At 36.3% G+C, this 12,856-nt stretch overlaps 1 protein-coding gene across 3 annotated transcripts in view; it reads left to right on the forward strand.

Moving 5' to 3' along the window:
• Positions 1 to 12,856, forward strand: part of LOC116845570 (cysteine-rich secretory protein 2-like) — a 131,480-nt gene that overhangs the window by 36,146 nt on the left and 82,478 nt on the right. The window contains exon 1 of one of the 3 annotated variants that reach the window (XM_032818372.1): positions 5,381 to 5,400. The exons of the other annotated variants lie outside the window; for them this stretch is intronic. The gene's annotated coding sequence lies outside the window, so the exon portion shown is untranslated. Of the gene's footprint in view, positions 1 to 5,380; positions 5,401 to 12,856 lie in introns of those variants that run through there. 3 annotated transcript variants of the gene reach the window in all.

A 12,856-nucleotide genomic window follows, 5' to 3' on the forward strand; every position in this document is an offset into this window, starting at 1 on the left:
TATATATATATATAAAATATATTTATACTTTATATTTAAATTTATTCTTTATATTTATACTACATATATATATATATATATATATATATATATATATATATATATATTTATATATATATTATTTTATATTTTACTTTATATTTTACTTCATATTTTAATGCCTCATATTTTAATGCATCATAATTTTATGAAACAATGTATGCATTGTTTTGATTTATAATCTTCTGCCATCTTCTGCATATATTGTTTCATGAAATTATAATGATATAAAACGTTCTATTTTTCCTGAAAAAATCCAGAAATTCTAGTTACATAATTCGATAATCGAAATGATGGTATCTTTTATCTTATCTCATTGGCCAACCAATACATTTTTAAATGTAATTAATTACAGTTAACGAGATTTAATGAAACACTATAATGTCATAGTTCGGTGTTAAAATATTATCGTTTTCATCTCCGAGAATAATTATACAGTTCTTTATTGTTTATAAGTCGCGAATAATTTGGATCCCGATCTATCGACGACACTTTCTTTGACATGGAACTGTCGGCGCGCGCACGAGCAATTTCGTCAAGTTGTCGATCGCTCTCGTCCGACGTCTCTAATCGCTCTCCTTCGAGGGCGAGTCGAACAATTCACATAACAGAGCGCGCGGACGCTGATTAAAGCCGCAGCCGCGGATAAATGTTGAAGGATCGGAAACTCTCACAGCCATTGGGAGATGTGCGCCTTCCGCTCGGTCGACTGGTCGTTGTATATACACGCGCTTTTAATCAAAGAATCTATCGGCCTTCCGTCTCACGGCGCGGATAAATAATTGTTTGCGAAAGTAGCCAGGCCTGGTCATTACGCCCGCTCTCGCGTTTCTTTTAATTTGCACTTGCAGCCATTACTTTCATCAACGTCGAATTTGTCGAATGCACTCGCCGGACGTATCGCGGCGGAGAAGCCGAGGGGGCCGGAGGAAATGAGAGAACTAATTCTACTTTTAATTTCTTGTGGAGATTTCCACCCTGCGCGCCGAGGAGGCTGCACAACACACGATTGCACGCTGCCATTTTGCTTCGTATCGGACCGGCCGTAATTACGAGAGATTCCTGGCTTCCGCGCGCTTCTTCTGCAATAAAATCGCGGCCTCCTCCGCAGCGGCGGAGAAAGGTTACATTTAGCCAACTTTTTCTTACACACAGCCGCGGTTTTGCCCGTCGAAGGCAGACGCGGAGAAGGTTCTGTTCCGGATTTATAATAGATTTAAACTTCAGAGAACATTTCCGCCAACGGACTCGTAGCCGCGACCGAATCCGTGAACGTAAGCTTCTTCATTAATTGAAACTTAACACGAGCTTCAGGAAAAATTGCATCCCAACTTTCCTCATCTTTGGGGGAAATGTGTGAAATTTAGCTCGATCGTAGAAAGAGAGAAAAATAGAGAGAAATAAAGAGAAATAGATAGAAATAGAGAGAGACGAGGGGAAGAAAAGAGTGAGATTGTCATCTGCAAATAATAATAGATAACATTCAAAAAAATGTTTTGCTCAGACAGAATTTGAAATGTCACAGTTGAAATTTATCGCGGTTTTCTGTATCTATTAGAAATTTATTTGTGCACTGAGAGAAAAAATAGTTGATTTAATTAAAATTACAGTTACCTTTGACATCACCTATACTTTATGGTTTATTTGTTGTAGTAAGATGATAGTAGTAACATAGTAGTTTCCTTGACTGTAATTTGTAGTAATTGTTTCTCCATATGATTATAGTTACAAACACCACATATTTTTTGCTCAGTGTGGTACGTAGAATTTACAGCAGGGACAATTCTAGCAATATTTTCAAACTAATTTGGGTAGATGCGAAGATTATATACATTCTTTTGCCTCTCATTGCTAATCTTTTTTATCTAGCACATTCGATTTTTACAAGAAAAAGTATGACTGTCTTCAACTGGGAATAGAGAGACTCTCCTGCTAAATTTCACAAATAGTTCAGACAGAGGTTCTGCCTTCGTCGTCTACATTGAATATGAAATTGAATATGAAACACATACGATATCACGGTGTTTGTCATCTATCCATCTTTGCTCCTATTTCTCCCGTCTGGATAATTTTCGTTACGACTGCAAGACTTGTTTTTCTGAGTGAACGTTCAGTGACATAATACTCCGGAGCGGTATCTTCCGCGCTAAATTTGCAACAAGCAAACGCGCGATCGCGCGAATAAACGCGCAATAATGTTTCGGAAAAACCGATCTCTCGTCGACACGGGTCCGGACAAAATGCGCTTGTATACGAGCATGAGGCGAGGGACGAAATGTTAACGCGACAACGAATGGGAGCTAGTCAAAGGGCTCGATACACCGGCAGGCTTGCAAATCCACGGCGACTATGTGTCTGGCTTTGCGATATTGCATCGGGCACGTTCAATGAACAAATAAACACGGCGTAAAGCGATATTCCGGGCCTGCGCGCTTTCTGGAGACCTAAGTCCACATCGCGCACACACGTCCGCGAAGATATACAGAGTGTTGGAATTATAGGTAACAACTGAACGTCGAAAACGAGACTTGCAAAAACAGGTGGAGAGCTGGCGATAAACGCAGATCCACCCACTGATCGATATTCGCGAGAATATCCAGCTTTTGCTACTTTATAAGCCAATTTTCCCACTTTGATCAACGTTACATTGAGAAAAAAATAGGTTTATATGATATATATGTAACTACAATCATATAGAGAAATAATTGCTATAAATCACGGCCAAGAAAATTATTGTTTAAATTAAATTCTATTATAATATTTGTAATAATAACTTTATGTGAATGTCACTACTACTATTTTATTACAAAAAAAGATGGTAAACTAACTATAATTCTAATTAGATCTATTTTTTTTTCTCTCAGTATACTAGGCAGAAAAGTAATTTCAGTTCGTGCAACTGAAAACAATTGACTGAATAGAAATATCTTACAGGATTTTTTTGTTCTAGACCAGACGAGCTTTCGTCTGAGGTTTCCAGACGATAGAAAATTCAATTATATGAACCGAGTTTTCTTTTTCCTTGTAATAAATACTGATATTAATCGCATCGATCTCGTTGCTGCTGCGATAAAAGGGAGAAACCCGCCAACCAACTGGAATTCGCGAATACATTCAGCCTTTTATTTCGTAAAGTAATTTCCTCGCTTCGATCGCGACGCCACTAATAATGTTATTAATAAATACTAGTGTTAATTATATCGATCTCGTTGCGATAGAAGGGATATATCTGCCAACCAGCATTCGCGAAAATATTCAGCTTTTACTTTGTGAGCTAACTTTCTCGTTTCAATCAACGCTATTAGCAAATGCTAATACTAAAAACTCGTTGTCGCGATAAAAGGGATATAACAGCCAATTAACCAGATATATATTCAGTTTCTTACCGCGTAAACTAGTTTCCTTGCTTTGATCAACGCTACTAATAACGCTATTAAGAAACACCGATACTAATCACGTCAATCTCGTCGCGGCGGAAGGGAGAGACTTGTCAACTAATCAAAATTCGCGAAATTATTCAGTCTTCTATTAACTTTCTTGCTTCAATCGACGCTATTAAGGGAATGAAGCTGAAAACTTTTCCGACAGAATACTGACATTTTTCTGCAAAGTTTATGTATTGGCTGTACACATAGAAAAAAAAAATTTATTAATATATGGACAACTAAAAATATTAGCTGCAAAAACAAATTTTCTTGCTTTCATAGCAAAGTTATTTAGTTGTGATAGCTAAAAATTTGCTAATATATATATTAGCAAATTTTTAGCTATCACAACTAAATAACTTTGCTATGAAAGCAAGAAAATTTGTTCTTGCAGCTAATATTTTTAGTTGTCCATATATTAGCAAATTTTTTTTCCGTGCAGAATTCCAATGTTTTTACGCAATGAAAGTAGGGACCGGGATAAGTTGGCAAAACCGATTATTTCTGCTGTTTCCTAACAAATTAAGAATTAAGCAAGCAAGATTTTTAAACACGTAAAATATTTGACAAGTTTAATCCCTGCTTGCTTGATTCTAAAATAAATATAGACAATAAAGAACTGCAAAAATAAATAGGAGCATTGTTCAATATGATAAAAATGAAAAAAAAATGTAGATTTCAAGCTGTTAGGTAGCGTAATATTTGTCTAATTCAAAAGTTCCGCAGCTGTACATATCGAAAGTGTAGATGTTCTAAACAGAAAAATTTTGAAGAAAATGGCTGCACATTCGCATCTGAGTTCAAAAGCTTAAGAATATCAGGGAAGTTTGCAAAAAGATTACTACACATGGTTTTCCGCTGAATATGGTAAACCAAAGTAACATACGTAGATTCTATATGCATATCCTAGAAATACGAAAATGATAGCGTGATTGATTGTATTAATGACGATCATCCCTGCGTTATCGACATTTTTCGAATTCATTCTCGATTCCAGCACGCCCTTAACAAATATTAATACTAATCACCTGGACCTCGTCGTTGTCGCGGTAAATATATATATAGTCTCCCCCCGCTAACCAATCAAAACTTGTGAAAATATTCAGCCTTTCATAAACTAATTTCCTCGCTTTGAAGGACGCTACTGATAACGCTATTAATAAATACTAAGCACGTCGATCTCGTTCTTGTTGCGATAGAAAGGTCGAAGGAAAGAATCTCGGCAAGTTCAGTCGCGAGAGTGGACGAGAGTGCGTCGTATATGGTGAGTTTCCCGGCTCGCATTTATCTTACTTACGAGTTACACTCGGTTCTCGCGATCGTCCTCCGAATCAACGATAAAAGAGCGACACGGGCTGGAAAGATCGCCTCTCGTTTCGCGTCTTCAATTCGTCCGCGAGTTGCTAATCCCTCCCGAGAGGTTACGTTCGGACCGTTTCAACCCCGTGACACAGCACGGTGGCGCCATCAGCCCAGCATGCCGCGCACTACTCTCGAGCGCACCGCGCGACCACTGCGCGCGCGTCAGCGCGATCTATTAGACGCTGCGAATGCTCTGAAGCGCCGTATCAATCATGGCTTCGCCATAAGCGCTTCAGAGCGCTCGCAGCGTTTAATGGATCGCGCCCCGAGAGACGAGTGATTCGGCCGATCATCAGCTGTCGCGCGCAGAGTGGGGGCAAGGCCGCGTGTGCTTCCAGCTGCGTGTGTAAACACTTGTAGTAAACCCGGACCTATGGCAACTTCGCGTAGTTGCGGAAGTCGGCGGCGGCGCAGGCCATTATCGCGCGCTCGAGTAGCACAGAGAGTGCGGCGGCAGCGCTCGATACAGTCGTCGATCTCTTCGCTGGTAGGCAGCGTAGCGACTTCAGAGAGGGACTGTTGGAAAGCTGAGACGCCTGCGCTTCCGATGAACGTACAATCGCGCTTTGTCCAAGTAAGGATTAATTGGTGCAATTGAATCTCGTCGCGATGGGGGAACGTCGATTGTTTTCGGGACGAAGAGGATATTAATCCACGACGAAGATAGAGAAACTTCCAGGTCTTGAGTCGATGACACTGTCAGACGTTAAAGGTCGTCTACAATGCGCTCGCGGTTACGTTTTAAAGTCGCAGCACTAGTTAGTCTGTAAATCGATCACGTATCTATTGGGTTGATCCCTAAATTGTGCGGGTTCTTCTCTAATTGGTACTCGATTGCTGGATGTTGGGAGGATAGTTCAATGCAGTTAACCATCTGTACATGCTCTGATAGTTGACTCTGGTAGCTTTGATAGTTGATTTCAGAGCATATCTAGTGGTGTAAGTGATAATATTTAAAGAGTACAGTTGTTTTTGTTGCGGCTTAAAGATGAAAGACAGTAATGAGTTCTTCCGGTGTATTATGTTCTTTTACTTCAGTAAAAGTAAAAGTTTGGCTGGGATGTTTTACTTTATCCACACTATATTCACCCGATATTTCCCTCTCCAATTATCATCTGTTTTATAATAGAACTCCCTTGATGATATAAACTTCGCTTCTTTGGAAGATGTGAAAAATCACTTGGAACTTTTCTTCGCCGGTAAATCACAGAAGTTTTACGAGAGGGGAATTATGAAATTACGTGAAAGATGGCAAAAGATCGTCGAATAGACTAGCGTACATATTATTGATTGAAATCGTTTTTAACAAGAATAAAATACATTTCTATTTTTCTTAAAAATCCGAACGAACTTATGGACCAACCCAATATTTCCTTCGCGTAAACAATGAAAAGTTTCAGTAAATTCGTCGATAAAACTGTTTATTTTTTACGAATTTTCGCGAAGAAAATATGATTAATTGACAGATTAGTGCTGCGATTGCATTGCAGACGATTCTTTAGTATTCACTTCATAATGAGTGAAATATGTGATCAAGGAAAAAGGAGAAATAATATAACAGAAGTTTTCTCACAGGTTTCGATATTTTCGGAAAATAATCTATCTTACTTCACGAAATTTTAGAGAAAGGCGATCTGCAGAAATCGCGGGCACAATCTGTATAATCTTACGAAGAAGTTAGTTCATGAAATAAAAGACAGAAAATCTCGAGGATGATTAGTTGGCGGTGTTGATTAAAATTTCTTCACTCGTGCGGATTCTAATTAGTGAGCTCGGTTTTCGCTTATAATCCCGGAACAACCCGTGTATACCATTGGCGTTCCTGTTCTCGCGTCTGTCTTTTTCGAAGTTAAAATACGAAAGATCTTACACTACTTGCTACAACTAATCTCGAGATTTGCATGGAAGCAATGCTCTCATCGCGACGTCTACACGTGTCGTAGATATGCATCAAAGTGCAAAGGATATTACATTCACTCGAGCTGGCGCGGAAATAGTTTTGTGACAGTTGGCATGGTCGACTTGTTCTTATATCCGTCTTTCCCCGCACTTTCGTTACATTGAAATGTCGCGTAGCGTACCGCGTTACACGCGACGCCAATTACACGTAAAGTTCAAGCAGGCTCAACGGCAAAACTGCATAAATCAAATCGAGCATACCAAGACAAAAGATTGAGTAAATAGTATCAAGTCTCAAGGTTACGTAACTTCGTTACACACAAATTGCAATCGAACCAAATTGAATTAAAGTCGAATCAGAATCGATGCAATCTAACGTAGGAATTCCAATTGCTAAATTTAGTCAACAGTAAACAGTTAACAAACCTGAAACGTCGCGTTTACGATATAGATATTTTTTTAATTATTAAAGAAAATAAGAAATATTGAATAAGTAATAATAATATAAGAAACATTTAAAAAATGGAACTATTAGAAAGGTTGATCTAATTTCATAATATGGATTGTGTAAGAATTCTGAATTTTGTAGCTAAAGTAAAGTGAAGTAATTATACTTTTCATTTATAAAGTAAAATAATTATACTTTTATATCGTAATAATTTTATGAAAAAAAAAAGGAAGAAAAATGCAGGAAATCATGGATTGGAACACATTGCTCAAATTATAACGACATAAAAGAATAATCGTTTCATTTTATCTGAAGAATTTGAAATTATACTGAAAGGAAAAATATCTGAGTAATATAATATATATATATATATATATATATATATATATATATATATATATATTTACGGAGTAATAACATATTTACTTGCACTAGTACATGTATTTTTAAATTGAGAGCAAATTTCCTCCAAATGAGAAAAAATATATTTTCTTAAATTTCTGCGTCGTGTTTTTCATGAAAGCAATTGCTTATTTTATTTCAATAAAAAATTTAAATTTAAGTCAATACACTGAGAAAAAAATATTTGATATTTATAACTGTAATTATATAGAGAAATAATTACTTTATAAATTATGATCGAGATAACTATTTTTTAGTCAATTGTGTTATAATTTTAGTGGTAATATATTGCAATCGAACCAAATTGAATTAAAGTCGAATCAGAATCGAGGCAATCTAACGTAGGAATTCCAATTGCTAAATTTAGTCAACAGTAAACAGTTAACAAACCTGAAACGTCGCGTTTACGATATAGATATTTTTTTAATTATTAAAGAAAATAAGAAATATTGAATAAGTAATAATAATATAAGACATTGAATTGAATAATCTTATATGCATGTTACTATTACTTCTTTTGTGTTGGAACAATTAAAAAATATTATTAAAATAATTGATCCCAATCATACTTTTTGGTTGTTCTAATACGAATATAGTAACTTGCATATAACATTATTATCACTAACAATTATAGTACAATTGACTAAAAAATGGATGTCTTCACCATAATTTATAGTAATTATTTTCCTATATTATTATAATTACAAATGCCAAATATTTTTCTCTCAATATATTATTAGTATCTAGCGAGAATAAATATTTCTTGTTTCTCAGAAAATTTTTCCCTTGTATTTATTACGTAGTCTATTATTTCTGTGGAGATTGGAAGGTTAACTGAATCAGACGATAAATACGATTAGCTACATGCAGAGAATAGTGTAGTAAAAATTACAATTTTATACAAAATACAATTTTATTACTTCAGGAAAAGACTGACACTGATAAAAATTAAGACATAATAAAAGTGACCAACAGCATAGTAAAATTAATAATTATAGTAATAACAAATTACTATAAATATAATAAAATTATCTCATATATATGGTAATTTTTACTATGTTTTATTATAATTTTCATAACAGTACCAGTTTATTCCTGGACTACTAAAATTATATTATAATTTTTACTATGATATTCTCTCCGTGTATGTGTCGAAACAGCTTTGTCTCATTGAATTGAATTGTCCGTTTCGCTGAACTAAATTTTACGTTTATTTTATACCGACAAGAAATCCAAAGGACACAACTGTGCCGGAAGAACCAGAGCAATTAACTCGCCATACGCAATTCTGAAATTGAGTTCGTTTAGCACAATTCGAGTCTTTCGACCGACCTTCTTTCATGGGACGAGTGTTGCGCGCCCCGGGAGCAGTTATTTCTTTTTTTTTTTTTTTAAAGCAAGCTCCGAAAATGATGTATACATATCTTTGAGAGCATAATTCATAATTCAGTGAATAATGTACAATTTACAGAACGACACGTTGCCGCGATAGCGATCGGTATCGGTAATAATTTTCCTGTTCGCGCTATCTCTTCGAGGTCACGAGCCCTCGTTCGTCTTGCGTGCCGCTGTAACATCCCGTTCGCTCGCGAAGAATACCCTCTATAAATTATTGATGAATAGGCAATAACGCGTTTTTTATGTATACAACCCCGCCCGCTGGTCGAACGAGGGTTTCTCCTCGGAATAAATTTACTTCGCCCTCCCTCCAAGCCGTCGTATCTAACATGGATATGCCGAGCATCACGCGCGCACTCTCTCTTTCTCTTTCTTTTCCCCACCCCCATCTATACTCGCATTTCGCAAACGTGGAGTCGATCTTTTCCTTTGCCTCGAGGCGACGGATCGTCGCTGTTTGTCAGCAGCGCGACACCTTCGAGAAGCACCGAATATCTCGTCCCTCGAGGTCTCCTCGGGAGTTAATCGAGAGTTCATCGCGCATCCGAATGAACGAGCAAACAAACACGGCTGCTTGAATCAATATATGTATCAGCCTTTCGCTCACTAGCTCGCTCGTTCGCGTCGCAATTCGCAATTCCTAGTACTACGCGGGAGAGTACACGTGTCTTACACGTCGACGCGCACCCACACACGAGTGTTTCGCGCGCCGCTCGCGGTACAGAGCGCGAGAAGTAGAGTAGAGTAGAGCAGAGCAGAGCAGAGTCGAGTCGCGAGGGAGAGGGGGAGAGAGAGAGAGAGAGAGAGAGAGAGAGAGAGAGAGAGAGAGAGAGAGAACACGGAAGCTGTCGGAGGCTTAATTAGAAGCATTAATATGGATAAACTGAAAACCCCTTCGCCATCGAGCCCCGGCCCTCGCCGCCCCAAGGATTTGCATGTTGGCCGTCTGCCGACGAACGAAGAGACACTCCCCGCCGCTCGCCTCCGTCGGATTCCCACCTGCTTTCCTTCCTTTTCGACAAGGCCCGGATTTAGTTTAAGACCCGCGAGGATTACGCCGCCGAGACCCTGGATCCCCGGACGTCCATATTGTCTGACGGGGCCGGGAGGGAGGGGGGAGGGGGATACACAAGGAGAGAGCATAACACAGCGTTGTTCGTGCGAAAGCGGAAACGACGACTACGACTACGAGTAGACGGCGCGAATTACGACCGCGATGAAAGAAATATTCGGACGCTCGTCCCTCCGGACGTAATCCCGCGGACATTACGAGGCCGGCCGAGGCGCGAGTACGTTTCCGGCGAGAACGACGTGCGGAAGCGACGAGGAGCTGCGAGGCCGAGTAATTGCAGGTCTGGCGGCGAGAATTCGCGAGGAGCCACGAGTTCGCCGAGATCAACGTCGCGCTGCGCAACTTCGCCGCGGCTGTCACATTGTCAAATGGCGGCAAATCGGATTTTCGCTCCGCAGGTCATATAAACCGTGTTTCCGCTAGGTGGGAAGCAAAATCACGGGCGAAAGACGCGGCAGCTCGTGACAGTGGGCGCCTCTCCATCGTTTCTCGCCATTCTCGTCCGTCGTTTCGATGTGAAACCGCGCAAACTGCCGAGCATTAACTGCCGATACTTTGTGGACACTGACAACGCTAATACCTAAACCTTGGACATTCTTATTGTTTTGTTTTTTAAATACAAATACGTGAATTTTCAATATGGGATATATCAGTTTAAACTATATATCCGACGTTGCTCCGAACTTCTAGAATATCTGAACTTTAATTATCACAAAATGTCAAGAGAACAACATCAGGGAGGAAGGATGGAGTGTGTCTAAGTTTCATGTAGCCTGTATTTCCCAAAATTTGGTCTAAATCGATCTAAGTCTAGGAATTACAAGAGAGACCCAGACATTCTATTATATAAAAAAAAGAAAAAAATATATATATATATATGTAAAAGTAAATGAAAATATAATAAATTATAATATAACTAAAAATAAATACTAACCTAAAACTAAATGTAAATAAAAACATAGAAAATATATTTAATATACATATATTGAATATATGTATATTAAATATATGTATATTAAATGAGTTGGGCAAAGACAATCTTCTTGATTCTCGAGATAGTTGCTCTTTGCTTATGCGTTATGCATTCGCTTAGCTTCAGCTTGATATACGTATATATTATCTGAGAGGAAATATTTACCAAATATACAATTTCAGAATACGTATGCATGCATCAAGTTAAAAGTTAAACGTATGTAACGCAACGCGAGCAAGTCAACTATTCCACGAGAAAACTTTCTAGCAAACTATACTGGACGTACAATTGTACATTGTTCACTGAATTATGAATTATGCTCTCGGAGATATGCATCTATTATTTCCGGAGAATCTGCTTTAAAAGAAAAAAAAAAAAAAAAAAAAAAAAAAAAAAAAAAAAAAAAAAAAAAAAAAAAAAAAAAAAAAAAAAAAAAAAAAAAAAAAAAAAAAAAAAAAAAAAAAAAAAAAAAAAAAAAAAAAAAAAAAAAAAAAAAAAAAAAAAAAAAAAAAAAAAAAAAAAAAAAAAAAAAAAAAAAAAAAAAAAAAAAAAAAAAAAAAAAAAAAAAAAAAAAAAAAAAAAAAAAAAAAAAAAAAAAAAAAAAAAAAAAAAAAAAAAAAAAAAAAAAAAAAAAAAAAAAAAAAAAAAAAAAAAAAAAAAAAAAAAAAAAAAAAAAAAAAAAAAAAAAAAAAAAAAAAAAAAAAAAAAAAAAAAAAAAAAAAAAAAAAAAAAAAAAAAAAAAAAAAAAAAAAAAAAAAAAAAAAAAAAAAAAAAAAAAAAAAAAAAAAAAAAAAAAAAAAAAAAAAAAAAAAAAAAAAAAAAAAAAAAAAAAAAAAAAAAAAAAAAAAAAAAAAAAAAAAAAAAAAAAAAAAATAACTGCAGGACAACTGCTCCCGGGACAATATCTCGCGCGAAACGGGACAATAACCCTTATAAAAAAAAAGGTCGGTTGAAAAACTTTGCATCGTATCAAACAAACTCAATTTCAAGGTTGTATATGGCGAGTTAACTACTCTGATTCTTTTGTTCTTTGAATATCTTGTCAATGTAAGACAAGCGTAAAATTTAATTCAGTGAGACGATCGATGTTCGTCACAATGTTCATCGTCACGGCACCTTAGATATTTTCATCAGTTACAATGATTGGACAGGAAAAGTTGTAGATACAATTAATCCGAGTTCTTAAGGGGATGCTGAAATTGAAAACTTTTCCGACAGAATACTGACATTTTTCTGCAAAGTTTACGTCGTATTGGTTGTACAGAATTGCAAATGTTTTTACGTAATAAAAGGAGAGACCGATTATTTCTGTTGTTTTCTAACAAGTTACAAAATTAAGCAAGCAAAATTTTTGAACATGTCAAAGATGGTTTTGAAATCTCTGCTTGCTTAATTCTGAAATAAATATAGATAATAAAGAGTAGTAAAAAATAGGAGCGTTGCTCAGTACATGACAAAAATGAAAAAAATGTTTTAATGTAAAATCTCAAGCTGTCGGTTAGCGTAATACTTGTCTAAAAGTTTCGCAGCTTATACTAGTATATACCAAAAGAATGAATGCTCCAAACAGAAAAATTTTGAAGAACATTGCTATACATTCGCATCTGAATTCAAAAGCTTAAGAATATCGGGAAAGTTTGCAGAAAGATTTCTATACATGCGTGATTAGGTTTTCTGCTGAATATGATAAAACAATATGATAAAACAATATGATAAAACAAAGTAAACAAACACACATTTATGTAAGTTCTCTATGTACAAGAAATACGAAAAGGATAGCGTGATTGTGTTAGTGACGATGGTCTCTGTGTTATCATGACATCCATTCGAATTTGTCC

Source organism: Odontomachus brunneus, unplaced genomic scaffold (assembly GCF_010583005.1).
Source record: "Odontomachus brunneus isolate Ranch 3 - 2012 unplaced genomic scaffold, Obru_v1 Obru_scaffold_053, whole genome shotgun sequence".
Lineage (NCBI taxonomy): Eukaryota > Metazoa > Arthropoda > Insecta > Hymenoptera > Formicidae > Odontomachus > Odontomachus brunneus.